Source organism: Spermophilus citellus (genome assembly GCF_964194105.1).
Source record: "Spermophilus citellus genome assembly, chromosome: 3".
Taxonomy (NCBI): Eukaryota; Metazoa; Chordata; class Mammalia; order Rodentia; family Sciuridae; genus Spermophilus; species Spermophilus citellus.
In genome coordinates this window covers 125310140-125331760 of record NC_138184.1, presented here as the reverse complement: position 1 = coordinate 125331760, position 21621 = coordinate 125310140, and the positions used below count along the sequence as shown (strand labels likewise).

General features: G+C 37.4%; 1 long non-coding RNA gene across 1 annotated transcript in view; it reads right to left on the bottom strand.

Annotated features, from left to right (window-relative positions):
* Nucleotides 1-18452: 18452 nt before the first annotated feature.
* LOC308643780 overlaps nucleotides 18453-21621 on the bottom strand; it is a 5506-nt gene continuing 2337 nt past the window's right edge. Inside the window, exon 3 of the long non-coding RNA XR_014020827.1 lies at nucleotides 18453-21511. This is a non-coding gene — a long non-coding RNA (uncharacterized lncRNA). The remainder of the gene's footprint in view (nucleotides 21512-21621) is intronic.

The following is a 21621-nucleotide window of genomic DNA, read 5'->3' as shown; positions in this document are numbered from 1 at the left end:
TAAAAGAGACCTCAAAAGACCCGTTGTGCTTTCCACTATGTGTGAGGACACAGTGAGAGGGCTCTCACCAGACGCCAAATCTACCTATCCTTTAGTCTTGGGCTTTCTGAATTCCAGACTGTGAGAAATAGACTATGGTTGTTTATAAATAATCCAGTTTATGATATATTGTTAAAGCATCCTGAGTGGATTGGGATAGACAAGAAGAATCTATGCAGAAAATCTAAAAGATAAGACAAAAACACAAACAGAACCCTGAAACAAAACTCTTGGAACTAGTACCAATTATGGTAAAGTTGCAGAATACAAGGTTAACATATAAAAGTCACTTTCCTATGTATACCAATAATGAACAAGTAGAATTTGAAATTTAACCACAATAATGTTTATAATATATGATAAAAATGAAACACTTAAATCTTAACAAAATATGTACAGGATCATATAAGGGGAACTACACAACTCTGAAAGAAATCAACTTTGAAAGAAATCAGAGAAGAACTAAATAAATGGAGAGGTATTAAACATTCACAGATAGGAAGACTGAACATATATTAAGCCTTCTTAACTTGATCTACAGATTCTACACAATCTCAATAAAAATCCCAGCAAGTAATTTTGTGCAAGTTGATAAATGGTTAAGAAGAGGCAAGAGATTCTGAATGGGCAACACAATATTGAAGGAGAAGGTCAAGCCAGAGGACTGGCACCACCCATTAAAAAGCTATAGTAATCATGACAATGTGTTATTGGAAAAAGAACGATCAATCAACGGATCGAGTTGGAGAGTCCAGAAATGGACCATGCAAACATAATCAACTGATTTTTGACAGAGGAGAAAAGGCAACCAATGGAGAAATAACACTTTTTCAACAAATGGTACTGGAATAATCAACATCCACTTGTAAAAAGAAAAAAAATCTAGACAAAAAACTTACAGTGTTCACAAAAATTTATTAAAAAAAAGTATAATAGTCCTAAATGTAAAACACAAACCTACACAACTCCGAAAAATAGCAGAAGAAAATCCAGGTGACATTGGTGATGACATTTAAGATACAACACCAAAGGTATGACCCATGAAAGAAGGAATTAATAAGCTGAGCTTCAATAAAATTAAAAACTTCTGCTTTATCAAAAACATGGTATGATGGTTAATCTGAATTTCAACTTGAATGGATTAAGAAATGCAAAGTTTATGAGGCTTCTAAGTGTCTCAGTGAGGGTGTTCTTAGGAATGATTGGATGTGGGATGTTGAAGTGAAGGAGAGACCTACCTTAAGTGTAGGCAGCACAATCCAATAGGTTGGAGCCTTAGATGGAACAAAAAATTGAAACAACAAGGAAGCCACAGCAGTCACAAGCTCTATTCTTCTTTGGCATGTTCTTGATTGCTGCTGGATCACCTGAAGACATCAGACTCCAGCTCCTTCACTCTTCCAAAGCTGACTCTGCCCAGTGACTCTCTAGGAAGTTTCCAGACCCTTGGTCCTAGACTGGGGCCACATCATTGATTCCTTTGTTCTGAAGCTTCTTAGATGAGCAGCTACTGGTTCCTCCAGCTCCCCAGCCTGCAGACAGCCATTGGGGGACTATCCACTTCTGCTTGTGTAAGCCAATCTAACAAATCCCCTTTTTATAATCAGATAGATAGATGGATAGATAGATAGATAGATAGATAGACAGACAGACAGACAGACTCTGATGGTTCTGTTCCTCTAGAGAACCCTAAACATACTGTTGAGCGAGTGAAAAGAAAGACCATGAAGTAGGAAAAGGTATTTGCGAAAGAAATATCTGAAAAAGACTGTTATTCAGATTATATGAAGAACTATTAAAATTCAACAGAAGAACACTAATAACCCAATATAAAAATGAGTTGAAGACTTTAACAGACACCTCACTAAAGATAGACAGTTGGAAAATAAACATCTGAAAAGATCTTCCATATCAGGGAAATGCAAATTAAAATAACAATCAGATACCACTACATAACCTATTAGACTGGCCAAAATCAAGACCACTGATGACACAAAACACTGGTGAGGATGTAGAACAACAGAAACTCCTTGCTGATGGGAATGCAAATGTTATAGCCACTTTGGAAGACACTTCAGGGGTTTCTTGTAAAACTGAGCATACTCATCATATAATCCAACAATTGAATTCCTTGGTGTTTACCCAAAGGAGTTTAAAATCTATGTCTATAAAACCTGCCTACAGATGTTTAGAGCAGACTTATCCATAATTAGCAATACTTGAAAGCAACAAAGATGTCCTAAAGTAGGTGAATGGATAAAGTGAAAAGAAGTGAAAGAAGCCAATCTGAAAAGGCTACATTCTGTGTGACTCCAACTATATAGCATGCTAGAAAAGGGAAAACTAAAGAGGCAATAAAAAGATCAGCAGGAGGAGAATGAATAAGGAGGATTCTTACTGTGGTGAAACTATTTTGTACCAGACTGCAATGTGGATACATGTCATAAATTTAATCAAATCCGTGGAATGTACACTACCAAGATTGAACTAAGAACTTTGAGGGATAATGATGTGTAGGCTCATCAATTATAACAATTTACCACCCTGGTTCAGGAAGTTAACAGTAAGAGAGACTGTGAATATTTGGGAGTGGGGAGTATATGTGAACTATTTGTACTTTCTGTTTAACTATTCAAGCCCGTCAAGGTTATTTAGGATAACCTTTACTAAAAGTCAACTGATTGTGGATTAATCACATCACATCTCCCAAAGACCTTCAGAGAAAGATCTAGATTAGTGCTTGACTGAAAGACTACAAACTAGAATAAGTGGCCTGGCCAACCTGACACATAAACTGACTGTCACAAATAGTAAGTGATCTATTAAACAAATATTTGGGGGTTTTGTTTCTATCTTTTCACTTTTTGAATTTAGAAAATAACACATACAAAATAGCACATATTGAATAGCATCTAACTCATAAATGTTCAAATCAACAAATATTTATACATTAAACTCTCCTGTAATTGCAGTTAAGGTCCAAAAATGGAATAGTGCAGCCCCCAGGAGTCCTCCCATCCCTATACTCCTTATTGACAATCCACCCCTCCTGACCCTGACCCCAGCAATCACTCTTGATTTTCAGAAACTCACCTCCTGCTCTTCTTTATAGTTAGACTCTTTATTATGACAACATACTTTCTTTCCACTTTGTTTTCAATTTTAAAAAATCGTAGTATGAGTTCATGTCTGTCTTGTTTTACCAACATTACGTGTTATCACACGTATTGACCTCATAGTCATTTCATTTTTTTTTTTTTTGGTATCGAGGATTGAACTCAGGGGCACTCAACCACTGAGCCACATTCCCAGCCCTATTTTGTATTTTATTTAGAGATAGGGTCTCACTGAGTTGCTTAGTGCCTTGCTTTTGCTGAGGCTGGCTTTGAACTAGCCATCCTCCTGCTTCAGACTCTGGAGCTGCTGGTATTACCGGCCTGTGCCACCGTACCCAGCTCATTTAGTTTTGTTATTTATACAATGTACATTATTATATTAGATGAATGAATCCTATTTCTTTATCATTTCTGTTGTTTTCAGCTATTGGTTCTCATCAAAAAAAAAGCTTAAATCTTAGGATTGGAATTGTTAGGTCATGAGATATAGATATTGTTAATTTTACCAGATAATGTTTATTTTCCAAAGTGGCATAGCATCTTATCTTCCTACTGGCAATATAAGAGAGTTGGTCCTCATCTTGGCCAAAACTCAGTTTTATTGTACTTTGATGTTTGCCAACCTCCTTTTCCTAACGTTGAAAAAAAAATGAAATCAAATAGAAAAATAGCATTAGCCTTAAACACACTTAATATTGTTTAAGGATCGATAAACATATTATGCTCAGTATCATTAGCCATTCAGGGAAATCTAAATCAAAATCATTAACACAATGAGCTATGCCTATTCACACACCAGAAAGGCTAAAATTAAAGACCCAACAAAACTGACAATGCTTAGTGATGAGGGGTTGTGAAACTCTTGGAATATTCCAGAACTACTGGAAGCCCAGTGCTGCCCAAGCTGAAGCCTACTGCTTTGTAAAATATATGATGCCCTCAGGCCAATGTGCTTTGGAAAAGAAGAAGTGAAAGTCGCAACATGTTCTGAGCACCTACCTAGTATTGCCTCATGCTACCTCCATTATTCATTTTATTCATGGAATGTGCACTGCTGGCTAAAGAGTCAGGCATGTTATGATGATCTAATTGAACCTCTGTTGGGTGGTTATTGATCTATCTTACTTAAAATATATTCACACGTATTTATTTATCAACATCATATACAGTAGTAATTAAAACAAAATCTCTACCCTCATGAAGTTTGTATAGCCTAAGAGATAGATATATACATAAATAATGTAAATTCTTTGTGATAAATTGGTGGTCAGTATCAAAATGGTATACTTTCATTTAGACAAGGTGGCGTAGATACATTTTTTTCCTATTCCTTCCCAATGAGTATGACTGTAAACCTTGGAAATATAGGCTTGAGTGGTTTTGGTTATATATACAATATTGGTCCTATTAGATTATATCACCTGGTGATGTTGGAGCCATATTATTTTGTGTAAGAACCCACAATGATATTCACACAACAAAATCATCTAATGACACACTTCTCAGAACATATCCTTGAGGTTAGGCAATGAGGGACCATAACTCAAGAAACAATCAAACAGAATCTGAAAGATAGTAAGAAGGTGCTGAGCTGATGGGTGGGACCCCCAGACTGAAGGCAAAACACCATGGTGAGACATCTCAGTTCTCCCCATTCACTAGGAGAAGAAAAACAAGACCCTGAGGTTTCTGATCCCCAAACCAGCAACAGAAGGCAGCTTAGGCAGGCAGTACCACCAATACTACAGGAGAAAACTCCACAGAAAATATCAGGTGAGCAGAAAAAGAGGGTTGATAAGGAGTTCCAACCACAAATGGCCAAAGGATGTAGTCTCCTTTTCTCTCTAGCCTGAGGCTCTTCCTCCCCATGGAGAGCTGCTGAGGCAGACAGTATGCAGCCCATGAAGAGGAAAGAACAGAGAAGTAAGACACATACTGCAAATATAACATTAATCACTAACATTGATAATTAAACACAGATGGTACATATATGCTGACCAAAAACCAGATTGGCAGAGTGAATTAAAAAAAAAAAAGATGAGAAAAACAAAAATTAAAAAAAACCTATAACCCAAATATATGCAATTTATCAGAAACTAATTTTAAATTTAATATGAGAATGAAATACATCCAAATCTCTAGGATGTAGCCAAAGCAGTGCTGAAAGGGGGGTTGATAGGACTAAAATGCTTACATTAAAAACTAGGAAAGTTTTTAAGATTTCTATTTGAGAAACTGTTCAAAAATCGAAAAATTAACCCAGAGTAAGCAGAAGAAAGCAAAGATTAGAAATCAATAAAATAGAAAATAGGAAAATCACAGAGGAAATCAAAGAAACAAAAGCTTGTCTTCAAAAAAAATTCAAAATTAGCAAGTTTCTAGAAAGACTAAGAAGATATACATCACCGATATAAGAATGAAATGGAGGATATCATGATAGACCCTGCAACTTTTCAAGTGGAATAAGGACATATTAGGAATTACTTAACCTTCATAAATTTAATGATAAGAAATAGACCAATTTCTCAAAATTACAAACCACCAAAACTCAACAAAGGTGAAGTAGGCAGTTTGAACAGTTCTGTAACAACTAAAGAAATTGAATTTACAACCAGAAAGCTCTTTAAAGAGCAATCTCCAGGCCCAGATGGTTTCAATAGAGATGTCTAATAAATGTTGAAAGAATTAACACACTCTTGTACACTCTCTTTCAGAGATTAAGAGAGAATGTTTCCCAACTCATTTTCAACTCATTTTATGAGGCAGGTATTATTTATTCTGCAACCTGTCTGGGCTCACTGATTCTAGATGCTCGATTATTCTAAGACAAAGACAGAATGCATAGAGAAAACGACTGACTAAGATTTCCCATTAATTCAGATTAAAAAAAACACTTCTTTAACAAATTCAAACAAAATCTCAAAATGTTTAAAAACAATTATATACAATTATAAATATATTCTACAATATATTATTATATTGTATTATATGATTACATAATATGAATTGTGTAGTATTCCAAGTGGCATTTATTGCAAGTCTGGTTTAACATTAAAAAGTTAATCAATGTAATTCACCATACAATCATCCTAAAGAAGAAAAATTATGTTTCTATGAAATGACATAGAGAACTTGGCAAAACTTAACACCTATTTATGACTTTTTTAAAAAAATTGCAGCAAATTAGAAGTAGAGGGAGACTACCTTAACTTGATGAAGAACATCTTAAAAAAAACATAGTTAACACTGTTTTTAATGGCAAAAAACTGAGTGCTATATTTCTCCAATGATCAAGATCAAGGCAAAATTTCCACTCTCACCAGTCTTATTTAGCATAGATAGTATTGGAAGGCCAAGGTAGTACAAACAAGACAAGAAAACAGAAAGTTCATGGATGGAAAAGGAAGAAAGAAAACTCTCTTTGCAAATTACAAGATTACCTATGTAGGAAATCCCAAAGGACCTACAGAAAACCTGCCTAAAATCAGTGAGTCCATCAAGGTTGCAGAACAAAAGACCTGAACTATACTATGAAACCGTGAGCCCCCAAATAAACTTTTCCTCCTCTAATTATTCTTGTTAAGTCTTGTAATCATGGCAGCAACAAAGCTAAAACAGAGGTAATGGAACTAACTGTTAAGAGGTGGGGTCTTGCAGAAGTCTTCTGGTTATTAGGGGTGTGCCCTCAAAAGAGATTATGATTGCCTATCAGAGCACGCTAATTTAGGCATACACATAGAATATTTATAGGATCTGTATGCTATAAATTACCAAATGCTGATCAAAGAAGTTTTTTTTTTTTTTAAAAAAAAAAAGACCGATATAAATGGAGAAACATATTGTGTTCATGTAGTAGAAGGCTCAACATAGTAAAAATGTAGTTTCTATTATTAAGGAAAAAACCTATGCATGGAACTTTGTAAAGATTATACTGTCTCCTATAGGGAAACTTTATTCAGGGATAATGCAATTAGTATACCAACTACTGCAATGGGATTTTACAGCAGGAAGAGAGATTGGGTTCAACTCCAAATACAAGAGCAAGTGGGAATTTATAGGCAAGGAGAACACTGGGAGTTAGTGAATGGAAATGATAAGAGGAAATGTCAGGGCTAGGGGAATTCTGGCTTAGCCAGAATAAAGTTCTAGCTGAAGACAGGCCAAGGTGATGAGCTATCTAGTCTGGGGGATGAAGAATTTGATCAGGTATCCAAAAAAGGAGGATTTTTTTCCCAAATTACTAGTCCATTTTGTGTGTCTATAACAAAATGCCCAAAGCTGAGCAGTTTATAAATAAAAAAGATTTATTTAGCTAATGTTCGGTTTTAAGAGAATGACACTTGCATCTGCTTGTTTTTTTTTTTTTTTTTAACTTTGGTAAAGGCCTCATGGTGGATGGCATCACAATGTGGAAAAGAGCAATGATGAAATGAAAAACAAGAGAGAGAAAGAGCCAAGACAGCTAAACTTATTTTATAGCAACCTGTTCTTGGGAAAAGCAAGTTCTGTGGACCAGCATTAATCCCTTCCAAGCGCAGTGCCATCAGGATCTGATTATCACCCACTAGGCTCCACTTCTAAAAGTTCAACCATTTCAACATCATTACACAGGGGACCAAGTTCCCAAAACCTGAATATTTGGTGTACAGACTCAAGCCATTTTGAAACAACAGCACCAACTTAGCAGGCTTCTTGCTATAAGTGGATTGCATGGCAAAGACTCTGGACTAAGGAGAGGTGAGAACCCAGTCAGAAAGAGGATTCAGAGCAGTCAAAGTCTGATTAAAAGAGAGAGCTTGGACACAACTCAAATCATCTATAGATTTAATGCAACCCCTATGAATAAGCCCACTATGATTTTGTACAAATAGATAAGTTATTCCAAAACTTATATGGAGCCACGCACAGTGGGACACACCTTTAATTTCAGTTCCTCAAGATGATGAGGCAGAAGGATTGCAAATTCAAGCAGGACAGCTTAGCAAGTTAGCAAGACTCTGTCTCAAAATAAAAATAAATAAATGGTAAGGGATGGAGTTCAGTGGTAAAAGTGCTATAGCTCTTGCCTAACATCCCAAAGCTTTGGGTTCAATTACCAGTACTGCAAAAGTAAGTGAATAAATGATTAAACACCAAATAGATAAAATGGAGAAGTTCAGCTCTTATAAGAGCTAGAACAATCTTAATAAAAAAGAATAAAATGAGAAAATCACTCTATCCAATATTTTTGAGTATTGACACAGGGTTAATAATCAGAAGTATAATTTTGAGAAAGCAGAGATAGCCACATTGATGAATAGAACAGAATGGAAAACTCAGAAAATACACACACACAAATATGCTTAACTAAATCCTAAGTTTCCAAAGCAATGAAATAAAAAGTAGCCTTTTCAACAAATACAGCTGGACTGCCATACTCACAGCAAACAAACAAAAAGGAATGTTCACCCAACCATCACACCTAAAAATAAACCATGAACTTAAATATAAAGCATAACATTATTAACTTTTAGAGATTTTAGAAAAACCCATAAGATAAAATTCCTAAGGTCTAGAGCTTTGGGAACAAAAAGATGACCCATAAGAGAGAAAATAGATAAATTAACCTCATCAGAATTTTAAAAAGAAAATTGACTTGGTGAAAACTTATATGAAAAAGCTAAAAGGCCACAGACTGAGAGAAGATACTTGCAAGTATATATCCAAAAAAGAACTCTCAAGTCTCAACCAAGTAATAAAAACATCATCAAACCCTGTCACAAGGGGGCAAAATTGTGACATATGCAGTCGAGGGGAGAAATAAAGAATGTCCATGCGCTTCTGCCCCTTTCAATGCTTTATTCACTCAAATTACTCAACACAATTTCACTCTGTAGGTTCTGAATCAAGAAAACGACAATCCTTAATGCTAGGCACTGCAATAGACATAATCAATTCACAGCAAACAATTGTGATAGTAGGAGCAAATGTGACTCCATTTTGTTTTGTGTCTCCATTCTGTAAAACAACCATGCCAAGTAGAAGGGTCATGACTGGGGCAAGATGCTCTTTTCCTTTTGCTATAGAAACCTTTAAGAACACGGAACTACCTAATGGGGCCTTGTTTCTGTAACTAGGGTAATGGGGCTCTGTTTCTGTAACAGGGGTGGTTGGGTTAACTGTGATTGGTTAGGCTTCTCACCACTTGACTGTCCTGTCCCGCTTCTGTAACCTGGCCTGCTTGCATTGGCTAGACCCCCGAACATCCCTTTTGCGGTTTTCAGGCTTATAAGGAGCGCCCTTGCAATTGTTCGGGGTTGATCAGGGGAATAGCTTTATGTTATGGTCAGTCACCAACAGTGTGCTTCAATACAGGTTTGATTTGATTTCACATGAGGGGTCTGGAAGTCAGTTTATGAAACCCCAGGACGAAGCTTTAACTATAATATCTGGGGGCTTGTCCGGGATCCATTTCTTCCCTACCCTCACGCCAAATTTGCCTCCAAAGACAGGCCTTTGGACCTCGGCCGGCCCCAGAGTAGAGGGGAGTTCCTGAGAGACATTCCTCAGCCTCACTCCCAGGGCGACTCCAATCTGTCCTAGGACACTCTGAAAAGCCTCCTGCCGGCCTGTCAGATCAACTCCTCTGGGGAAAAGGTCAGATTGGATGCAATTGCTTACACCTTTCCCAGGACAGGACAAGACATTGTCACTGTGTCCCTGGAGGCCTCCCAGTGGGGTCTCACCTGTGCCTGGGGGCAGGAAGAGATGTGGTCTCTGCCCCATTAGAGGTTAGAGGTCTCCCTGTTGTGTCTGTTCCGCTATTTGTCATTTCTCCAGCATCTGCCTTGCTATTTGTCATTTGTCCAGTGTGTTTGTCTTGTATTTATCTGTGTGTTGTGTGTGGGTCCTTTTCTTGTTCTCATAACCGCTCTTCTTTCATCAGGACTCCTTCGCTGCACCGACATCATGGGATAAGGATGCCCTACAGAGATCTCTCCCTGTACCCCTTTAACTTGTTTTCTTAACAATTTTCAGGACTTTGTCTGTTGGTTTGTTTTTGTTTGTTCCCTTTGTGTTCTGTGTTAATTTCTACCTCAGTTTGTTTCTAATGGGAAAAAATGATTAAAATGGTTTTAACTGTGCTCACTAAAGCTTGCAATAAAATGTAAAGTGGTGCCAACAGGACTAAAAGAATTATCAAAAGTAAAAGCTAAAGGTAAAAAAACAAAGAAACAAAAAACAGCATTCTGGAAATTACCTTCATTTAGGAACTGGGCCATTCCTATAGAGGACAGATTAAAACTAAAATGTTTTATAAAATTATTATTCCTGAATTGTATAAAAAAAAGAATAATTTTGTCTAGGAAATTTGGCTTTTGTCTCTCAGTATTTGCAAGCATAAATAACTCCCAACTATTAAAAAAAAAAAAAAGTCCAAAGATTTTTCAATCTCAGGCTAAAATTTGGTGGCCGCTACCCAAGAAACCAGAAAAACCAGTTTAAAATGGACCCCAACCTGGGGGACTCTCCCAAGAAGACCAATGGAGCTGTGTCTTTGGGAAGTTCCTTCAGGAAAAACAATAAAACCACTTCATTTGTCTATGTTCCCTTAACTCTTTTCAGCTTTGATGAACAGGACCACCTCAGGAAAAAGCACTGAAAAACTTTTAAAATTCTATATTTGTTAAATTCATAATTTTGATCCAATATGCCTAGGTTAATATGTTTTCCTGATTACACTCTGCTTCATTCTAAGGCCAATTTACAAGGGTTAACTCTCAATCTAATTGGTTTTAAAAAATAAGCTACAAGGCATTCATTTGTCTGTTTGCTCTGTGTGGGTGCACCGGTGTACTGTCTGACTACATGTATTGCCATGTCTACATATATTTGTTACAAAAAAATTGACATATGAGCTCATAAATCAAAATTTTCAAAAATGGATCCAAATAACTTTTGTTAATATGATTTAAAAGGTTCAATTTAAATTGGGAAAATAAATACAAGTACAAATGTCTTTAAAGTTACTAATGCACAGTTTGATTAAACAGGTATAATGTCTATAAAGTGTCTAATATCCATTGTCTCTAGGATTTTTCTTCAACAGGAAAAAAATTTACTAATGCTATTCAATACTCTTGTCCGATACCTTGTTTTTCAAAAAAATATGTAAATTAGATCTAAATGTATGAAATTAATCATAGATGTGTTTATTAGAGATATCTAATTGGTTTACAAAGTTAAAATGCTAACTGTTAAATATAATATCAAGTGCTTTTAACTCCTTAAATTCCATAAGGTACAATACTTAAACAATGTTGGTGTTTTCATAACTTGGTAAATTAAAGAGAAATTTAAAATTATTTTGTGTTATTATAAAAACAAGTTTACTATAAATTAAAAGTCCCAACAGGTATAATTCTACATACAAGGAGTCAAGAGGTTTCAACTGCATTACTGTAAATAACAAAGGATTTCATCTTATTAAAATGGATTAATTTATCTAAATTCTAAAATTTATAAGGATTATTTCAAGGTATAAACAGAAAGAAGGATCAACAGATTAAAAATTATTAAAAGGTTCTAAAAATAAAAGAATATTTAGTAAAAAAATGTTTCCAGGTTAAAAAAAGTCTTTATGTGGTAAAATATAATACATCTAAGTAAACAACAAAAGGGTCTAATTAAGTAATATAAAAGTCTATAAGTAAAAGATAAATATTAAAAGGCTTATATGTAATTAAGTTGGTTATATATGTAACACAAATAGTTAAAACTATCCAAGGTTGTTCCCTACAGACAAACATTAATGTACTGATGTATTTATATGTTAAAATGACAAAAACTTCGGGCTGGGGATGTGGCTCAAGCGGTAGCGCGCTCGCCTGGCATGCGTGCGGCCCGGGTTCGATCCTCAGCACCACATACCAACAAAGATGTTGTGTCTGCCGAGAACTAAAAAATAAATATTAAAAATTCTCTCTCTCATTTTCTCTCCTCTCTCACTCTCTCTAAAAAAAAATGACAAAAACTTCTAAAAATATTAATTACATTGTGTCTCTTAGGTTTTATTCCCTAGAGCAACTAATCTTGGAAAAATTAAGGTTTGTACATCTGTGGTTAAAGAGCAACTGTTATTTTAAAGTATTGTCCTACATTACAGAGTCTAGATTTTTCTTTAAAAGCTAACCTTAGTTAATATAAAACACCAACAAAAGTGTAGTAGATTACTCTTCTTTACAGATTAAATGTATTCATATCTTTAAGGTATACAAGTCTTTAAGGTAAAAGGTTTAAAGGAACATTTTATCAAGCTGGTGTTCTCCAAATTAAAGTTGTCTGTAATGGTAATTTTATTTATTTATTTATTTATTTTTTTACATTTTTTTTATTGGTTGTTCACAACATTACAAAGCTCTTGACATATTATATTTCATACATTAGATTGACATGGGTTATGAACTCCCAATTTTACCCCAAATGCAGATTGCAGAATCACGTCAGTTACACATCCACAATTTTACATAATGCCATATTAGTGACTGTTGTATTCTGCTACCTTTCCTATCCCCTACTATCCCCCCTCCCCTCCCCTCCCATCTTCTCTCTCTACCCCATCTACTGTAATTCATTTCTCTCTTTGTTTATTTTCCCATTCCTCTCACAACCTCTTATATGTAATTTTGTTTAGCAAAATTTGTTTAGCAATGAGTGTCTCCCTTCATTTCCATGCAATTTCCCTTTTCTCTCCCTTTCCCTCCCATCTCAAGTCTCTGCTTAATGTTACTCTTTTCTTCCTACTCTTCCTCCCTGCTCTGTTCATACTTGCTCTCATTATATCAAAGAAGACATTTGGTATCTGTTTTTTAGGGTTTGGCTAGCTTCACTAAGCATAATCTGCTCTAATGCCATCCATTTCCCTGAAAATTCTATGATTTTGTCATTTTTTATTGCTGCATAGTACTCCATTGTGTATAGATGCCACATTTTTTTTATCCATTCGTCTATTGAAGGGCATCTGGGTTGGTTCCACAGTCTAGCTATTGTGAATTGTGCTGCTATGAACATCGATGTGGCAGTGTCCCTGTAGCATGCTCTTTTAAGGATAATGAATTTTATTGGGGATTTATTTATATTACTTGATGTTTTGTAACCAAACCTTATGTTACCTTTTACATTGGGATATAAAAATTTAAAGATATTTTATAAAGTAATAATCTATTTAAAGGTTAATATTATAAAACATTTTTGTCACTTTTCCACACAAAAGAAAAGTTAAGAGCTCTCAGCCCTTCCTTGATTCATGTTTCAGATGTATGTCATATTGTGTTAGCTGACATTCATACAGACTCAGGAAACAATATATGTAAACTTTATAAAGTGATATCTTAAAAAAGAAATAAAGATCAACTTCAGAGCTAAAACACTTTACCTAAGATTTGTAAAGAGCCCTGCCTCACCTGAGATAAGGCTCTGCCTCCCACCTTATAGCATGTCAGATGACTTCAAAGTAGTTCAGATTTCAATTAGTTTAAAGTTATATTCAAAGATCAATTTTATTGGAAAGATTACTGTGATCTCATATAGGAAATAAAATGTATAACTCAGCCAAAATTCAAAATTATATACAAGCTAAATATGTTTTTACTGTTGTTAGTTTCACTTTGTATTTTCATTATAACTGAAAGGAAAGTGACCATGACACTAGGAGTGACCAAGAGATCTTTATTGTGGCAGTGTCTGATTAACAGGGAAGGGGAGGAGAGAGAGAGAGAGAGAGAGAGAGAGAGAGAGAGAGAGAGAGAGAGAAGGGGGGAGGAAAGCGCAAGAGAGCAGGAAAGAGAGAAGAGAGTGAGAGAGCAAAAGCAAGAGAAAGAAGAAAGAGAGAGCACGAGAGGGGAGCCCGGCAGAAGAGAGTTTTTATAGCCAAAATCTAATAGGCTCTCTGGGTCTGCAAACTGCCTTGTTAGCATACAGTGATTGTATCATACAGTAGTTGCTAAGGGTATCATCTTCTGTCTTCAGGCAGCCCTGGCAGGGGTCAGATGTGGGTTTCCCTTGCACCTGGGGGTGGAAGTCCAGTGTTCAACCTTGAGTGGGGTTGAATGTGCAGATTTCAGGCAAACAAGCGAAGCTAACATTTGTTCAGCCTGCTCCGCAACTAACAATAACTGATGCCTGTTAATGTTTTACAGAACTAATACTTCATGAACACACAACCTAAATTAATTTGAGATATTAAGCCATCATCTGTAGATAGATAATAATTAAAGAAATTGAATTAAGTGTAAAGGAGCTAAAGTTACGGCTCAGTAGTACAGTGCTTGCCTTGCATGTGTGAGGTACTGAGTTCAATCCTCAGCATTACATAAATTAATAAATGAAATAAAGATATTGTGTTATGTACAACTTAAAAATCAATTACTAACTGTAAAGTTATAAGCATTAAAGTTAAAGCCCAGTAAGACCGATAAACTGACTTGCTACATATTTAAGGCCAAACTTAAACATTAAGATTAAAATAAAGGGGCCAAGAAAACCAGTATTTGGCTTTTGCCCTCTGAGTCAGCCTGAACCCAGGAAAAGGGGAAGAGCTTTACAACTCTGGGCCACATAACCTCCCGATAAGGGAGATTAATGAGACCACTGGAGAACAGAAAGCCAATGAGTGTGCATGCTGCAAAAACGGAGGGTCATTAAAAAGGGGAAGGCCACATGGGAAGCCACATGGTCAGCAAGACCTTGACCCATCCTAATGCAGATGACACTTACAGAGCTGAAATGCTGCTCACAAGTTCCCCAAGAGTGTCCTCCAAGGAAACTCAGCTGACTCTTACCAATAGATAGGACCAAGGTCAGTTTGACCAGATTGGTCTTAAGCACCTAGCAGAAACTGTTAAAACCAAAGCACAGCCATTCCTGGACATTTAAAAAGAAACAACAGTTATTTTAATGTAACTTAAGATGTATACTTGTATTAGCACCCACCCCCCCCCCCCAAAAAAAAATAAGTAAGACTGGAGACAACAAAAGAGAGATTCTTAGGCAAAAATGCCTGATAACTATCAATAAAAACTATCAAGGCAGTTTTTATTGACAACTCTCAATAAAAACTGCCAGAAGTTTTTAGTCAGTTTAAGGCCTACAGATCTTCCTAACCTCCTACACAGGTAGACTTAATCAATGTTTGCTAGTATAATTATCTAGCCCTAAGTAACAAAGAAATCTCTACTGAATGTAGAGGTCATGCCAAAAAAGATATTTTACAAAACTCAGATGACATTAACTAACTTAACTAAATGTTGTGTCTACATTCCTGATAATTCTGACAATGTTAAAGACTTATGTTCCCTAAAAAAGGGCCTTATATTAGGCTTTGTTAGGTCTTGTTATGCGGACAATTTCTCAGGTCTTCTGCCTCCTGATAAACAATTATTCATTTCTGTCATTTTCATGATATTCATGGACAGGTTCCAGATGCTACAACTGCTATTTTGTATTAATCTTGTTTCAGTACTCATGTCTTTTTGTTTCTCTCATAGAAGTGCCCGCCCCTAGGAGAACTTATAACCTGTTCTTCCTGAACCAGATTTTTACCATGAACTCTTTGACCCAGTTTCTAAAAAGGGACTCCAAACTGCTTGCCCACTGCACATTGTCCCCTCTCAGCTCAAAGCAGCAAGAACATCATTGTCCTTTTTCCTTACAGCAGTAGGAGGTCCCTAACGTTAGAGGAAAAATTATGGTCAGTATAGATGTTTGCCAATATGTCTAGCTCAGGAAGATGTATCGGGGGAACTACTCCCAAGATCACCCTGGGTGATCTCCCAGAAAGAGACACTTGCTTCCACAACCCAACTTATAAGTGGGACAACTCCCCGTTCGCCAAAAATTGTGCTTCCTGGGTCCTACTTTGAACTCCTTGCCTAAATCTCCAAACTGTCAATAACTCTAAACTATGTAACCTACTATTTTGATGGAGTAAAAGGACTTATTAAAAGGCCAGGGCCCACTGATTTATCAACATAGACTGGCTGTCCCCATTTTAGTTCCCCTTCTGGCTGGTTTAGTAATAGCTAGATCTACTGCTTTAGGAACTGCAGCTCTTATCACAGCCTCTAAAAATTTTAAGTCCCTCAGCCGTCAAATAGATATAGATTTAGGAAAGCTAAAAAGGTCCATCTCCAAACTAGAGGTTTCTCTAGGCTCTCTGACAGAAATAGTCTTACAAAACAGATGGGATCTAGATTGTCTCTTTCTAAAAAAGGAGTAAGTATTTTGTATGGCCCTAGGAGAAACTTGTTGTTTCTCTACAAAATATTCTGGGATAATAAAGGACAGTTGACGCTAGTGAGAAACAGGTTAAAGAAAAGAGAAAAATCAAAACATAAGAAGCTTCAGTCAATTAGTTCCAAAAGCTATTCTCATGGACCCCTTGTTTGACTACCATCATCTCAGCCATAGTTGGGTCCCTAGTCCTTTTCCTGATTGGGATTACTGTAGGAACCTGCCTCTTAAAAACCCTCCTAAACCATATACACAAGAATGTAAGTGAGGTCCGACTTATGGTCTTGAGAGCCCAGTATGGTCCCTTAGACACAGAAGGATGGAAAAGAAACTGAGACCTAATGATGAGCAAGATTGACATCAAACCTACTAAAACCAGTGGGGAATATGATAGTAAAAGAAAATGTGACTCCATTCTGTAAAACAACCATACCAAGTAGAAGGATCATGACTGGGGCAAGATGTTCTTTTCCTTTTGCTATAGAAATCTTTAAGAACACGGAACTACCTAATGGGGCACTGTTTCTATAACTGGGGTGATTGGAATAACTGTGATTGGTTAGGCTTCCCACCACTTGACTGCACTGTCCGGCTTCCGGAATCTGGCTTGCTTTCATTGGCTAGACCCCGGAACGTCCCTTTTGTGGTTTTCAGGCTTATAAGGAGCACCCTTGCAATTGTTCCTCAGGGGAACAGCTTTATGTTCTGGTCAGTCGTCACTGGTGTGCTTTAATAAAGACTTGATTTGATTATATGTGAGTGGTCTGGAAGTCAGTTTATAAAACCCCAGGATGAAGCTTTAACTATAACACAATTCCAGATTAATTAATTCACAGCAAACAATTCTAGGTTAATCCTAAGCACTGCAAAACACACTTAATCATGATAGGCTAATAACAGACATTCCCTCTGCATGCTAAGTTCAAAAGTCTTAAGCCTCAGGCTTTAAGTCCAGCAGATGCACACTCACTCAGACCGCGGTGATCAGGTCTGGAACCTAGGCAGGCTTTTCCTGGTGTGGAGTGGACGACCGGTTGAGAAGGGGGAAAAGTTGCAGCTCTCACCAAGGTCCAGACAAGAGGCGGTAGAGTTTGAGAGCAGTGAGGATCATGCAGAGGCTCAGGAATGATGACAAGTGATGGGATGTCAGGCCCTCATCAGGCTCTCCAGCTTGAGTGCATCCTTGTTTCAGCTGGCTGAATCGCTGTTTATTTACTCTATCATTTATACTAAATTTTGGTGGTTTTTTTTTGACCCCCCTTTCAATCCTTATCAGCTACCTCCGGATTTCTCAGTGACATCTTTTACCCTGGCAGTCAGAAACATCTGGTCTGATGGTCTCCACCCTGATCTTTTCACCTTTCTCTCTTATCAGGTGAGGACAGCCTGCCAGGGGCTTCACTCTCTTTGCCAGGGAGAGAGAAAGTATGTTTGAGGCCATACCAGAGGGATCTGTGGATGTGCCTGGTGAAACTGCAGGTTTTTAAAAATGGAGTTGCTTAGGCTCAGGCCTAAGGCCATCTTACTTAACAAACCTCCAATCAATTCAATTAGAAAATGGGAAAAGAAGAACAAGCATTTTTCGAAAGAGGATACAAAGATGTCAACACCCACATCAAAAGATGTTAACATCATTAGCCATCAAGGAAGAACAAAGTAAAAACCACAGTGAGACATCACTGCACACCAACAGAAATGGTTAAAATAAAAAAATTGCCTACGGGAATGGAAAATATTACATCCACTCTGGAAAACAGTTTGGCACCTTCTCATAAAACTAAACAAGCAATTACCATAAACCCAGCAGTAGCACTCTAGGCATTTACTCAAGAGAAATAAAAAGTTATATTCACTCAAAAATAGGTACATGGAATGTCATGCAGCTTTATTCTTTTCTTTTTCCCTTTTTTGGTTTGGTTGTAGGGATTGAACCCAGAGGCACTTAACCATTGAGGAACATCCCCAGCACCGCACCCCCCCCCCCCCCCGCCGCTGTTTAATATATATTTTATTTAGAGACATGGTCTTGCTGAGTTGCTGAGACTGGCTTTGAACTCGCGATCCTCTTGCCTCAGACTTCCAAGCCTCTGGGATCATAGGCATGTTCTACTGTGCCTGGCCAGCTTTATTCTTAATAAAGAACAAACCAAAAGTATCTTAGATGTCTTTCATCAGAGTGATGGAATACTTACTTGCTCAGCAGTTAAAAGTAATGAATTACTGATACATACCACACAGGAGAATCTCCAGGCAATTACACTGAATTAAAAAAAAATATTCCAGCACTTTAGATGCTGTGTATTTCCATTATGTAACATGTTGAAGTGATGAGCTCTAATGACTAAAGAGCAGATTGATGGATGCAAGGCTTAGGGGTGGGTGTAGGCAAACTGGAGGGAGATGGGTATATAGCAGCACTCCCTCCTCCACAAAAAAAAAAAAAAAAAAAAAAAATCTTAAGCTTCTCCAGAAATCTTCACCATAATTTATTTTAAGACTATAACTTAAGAGAGTCTCTACAAAAAAATTCAATGTAGCTAAAATTCCTATTTTCCTGTTGCTCTATTTTATTTGGCCACTGGCTGGAAAGAAATCAGTACTCCAGGTGCTGAAGGCCCCTTTACTTGTTTTTCACAAACATGTATTCAGTATAGTAATTTGTAGAAGTGTGTTTGCAAGGGCTGGGGTTGTGGCTCAATGGTAGAGCACTTGCCTAGCAGGTCGCTGGGCTGGATCCTCAGCACCACATAAAAATAAAATAAAGGTATTGTGTTCAACTACAACTAAAAACAAAATATTTTCAAAAAGAGAGAAATATGTTTGCAAATGCAAAATATGATAAAAAGAAGACAGATCCTTTAAGCAAGACCTCTCCTTGAGCTGGGCTTCACAGAGGTGCCTACATTTTTAAGATAAGAGAAGTTACCAACTGGGCTCCATGGTATCATCTGGCAGGGGGAGGAATGAAAGGAGAGAAGAAGCTTTCCCCTTCTCAGGTGTTGTCCTTGAAGGGTTAACTTGCCCAAAACAGTGAAAGAAAAAGAAAAATGTGAACTTCTATAAACTGTGAACTTCTGAACCCCTCCCCTTACATTCTGGGTATAAAATTCTGAAACTACCTGAACTGGGGGTTCAGGGGATTGATTGATTACAGCCAAAGCTGTGCCCTCTGAGCCTGGCTGTAGCCAAATAAAACTGTTTTCTGCTGTCTTTCGTGCCTTGCCTCGTCTGTCATTAAAATAGGTCTGAGATGTAAAAGGGCAACACGAGGGATCCCTTGGTGATGGAACTGTTCACTGTCTTAACTGATGACATCACACATGGGGCAAAATTGTCTAGAATGAAATCTAATATAAAAATGAATACAGGAAAAATTCAGGAAACTTGGATTGTGTTAAAATCATATCCTAGTTATGATGCTCTCCTAGTTTTGCAAGATGCCACCATTGGGGTGAAACAGGCAAGGCCTACAAGGGATCTCTCTGCATTATTCCTTACTTCATAATCTACAGTGACTTTGATCAAAATTGCATTAAAAATTAAACTGGAGCCAGGTGCGGTGATGCACTCCTGTAATCCCAGTGGCTCGGGAGGCTGAGGCAAGAGGATGGCGAGTTCAAAGCCAGCCTCAGCAATGATGAGGTGCTAGGCAACTCAGTGAGACCCTGTCTCTAAATAAAATACAAAATAGGGCTGGGGATGTGACTCAGTGGTTGAGTGCCCCTGAGTTCGATCCCAGGTACACTTCCTAGCAAAAAAATCAAACTGCGGTAGTGAGGGTGGGGTAACCAGTGTACTGGGAACAAGGAAGACTCCCTTTGGATCCAAATGGGGAAGGAGGAGATGGCCTCTGTAGAGTCCTTGAGCAGGAGCTTGGTCATTCAGAAGAAGGAAACAGAAGCAAGGAGGTGGTTGGAGGGTGCCTGAAAGAATCTATGTGTGACATTCCCTCACAGGTTGCCTGGCTATTTCTCCACCAAGTACTTTTCCTAAGCTGGTTTCCAGCACTTCCAGAACATGATCAGCAAATTCTTTAGTTTATGTCAACACACCCTTGAGGATTATCTGTGACAACACAGTATTAAGAGTTAAATAATCTGAATTATCTTTTTAAAAAATAACCATAAAGCCAGGCACCATCATCCATGCCTGTAATACCAGCAACTTGGGAAGCTGAGACAGGAGGATCACAGTTTGAGGCCAGCCTCAGCAATTTAGTGAGGACTTAAGTAACTTAGAGAGATTCTGTCTTTAAATAAAAAAAATAAAATAAAATAAAAAGGGCTGAGAACATAGCTCAGTGGTAAAGCACCCATGGGATACAATCCTTAATACCAAATCAAACCAAACCAAACAATATAACAAAACAAAAACCCCAGCCATAAAGGAGGCATCTCAAGGTACTGAATAGTTGTATATAATGAGTGAGTTAACAAGCTGATGTGTGACAAGAATCTGTCCTATTATAACACACTTTTGTATTGCATCTGACCCTCTGCTATCCTGGAAGAGCAGCACTATTCCCTTTTCATAGACTGGGTGGCTCAGCTTCATTAATTTAAGTCATCAAAATGCAACTGACCAAGGACACCAATGTCATCTCACGTGAGGGAAAGGCCTCCAATCTGAAATGAACTCTCATTACTTGTGGGTGGAATTTGCAGAGAATGTCAGGCTGAGATAATAGTGTTTAGAATGGAAACACTACTCAGGTAGAAAAGTGTGTGGAAATCCAGATGCAGACAGAGCCATGTGACAGCAAGGATGAAAGGAGGTGAGGGTGCAACTGGCTTCCCAGACTGGACAGTTCCCAGAGGTCTTGAGTGAGAACTACTGCATCAAGACAGCTCCTCTTCCAAAGGTGATGAATACCCAGAAGGCAAGAAGATGTCAGCCCTCAGTGCCCACCCATTCCTGGGTGGGTGTTTTTTGTTGAAAATTCTATTACCTCTTCCTTTTCTGTAAACATGAAGATGAGCTGCTAGAGCAGTCTCTGCACACATTCCCTTCAGGTTCAAATGTGCAGCTGTAAACATGGGAAATCCTCCCATGCAACCAGGGAATTTGATGCTTCATTACGAAGTAGGCTAGAAGAAAATTTTTTTTAAAAAAAATTAGGTAGAAAGGAGACAAAAGCAAGGGCAAGTAAATATAATATGTTTCTGCAAAAAGAAAGTATCACTGCTCCAGGCCTTCT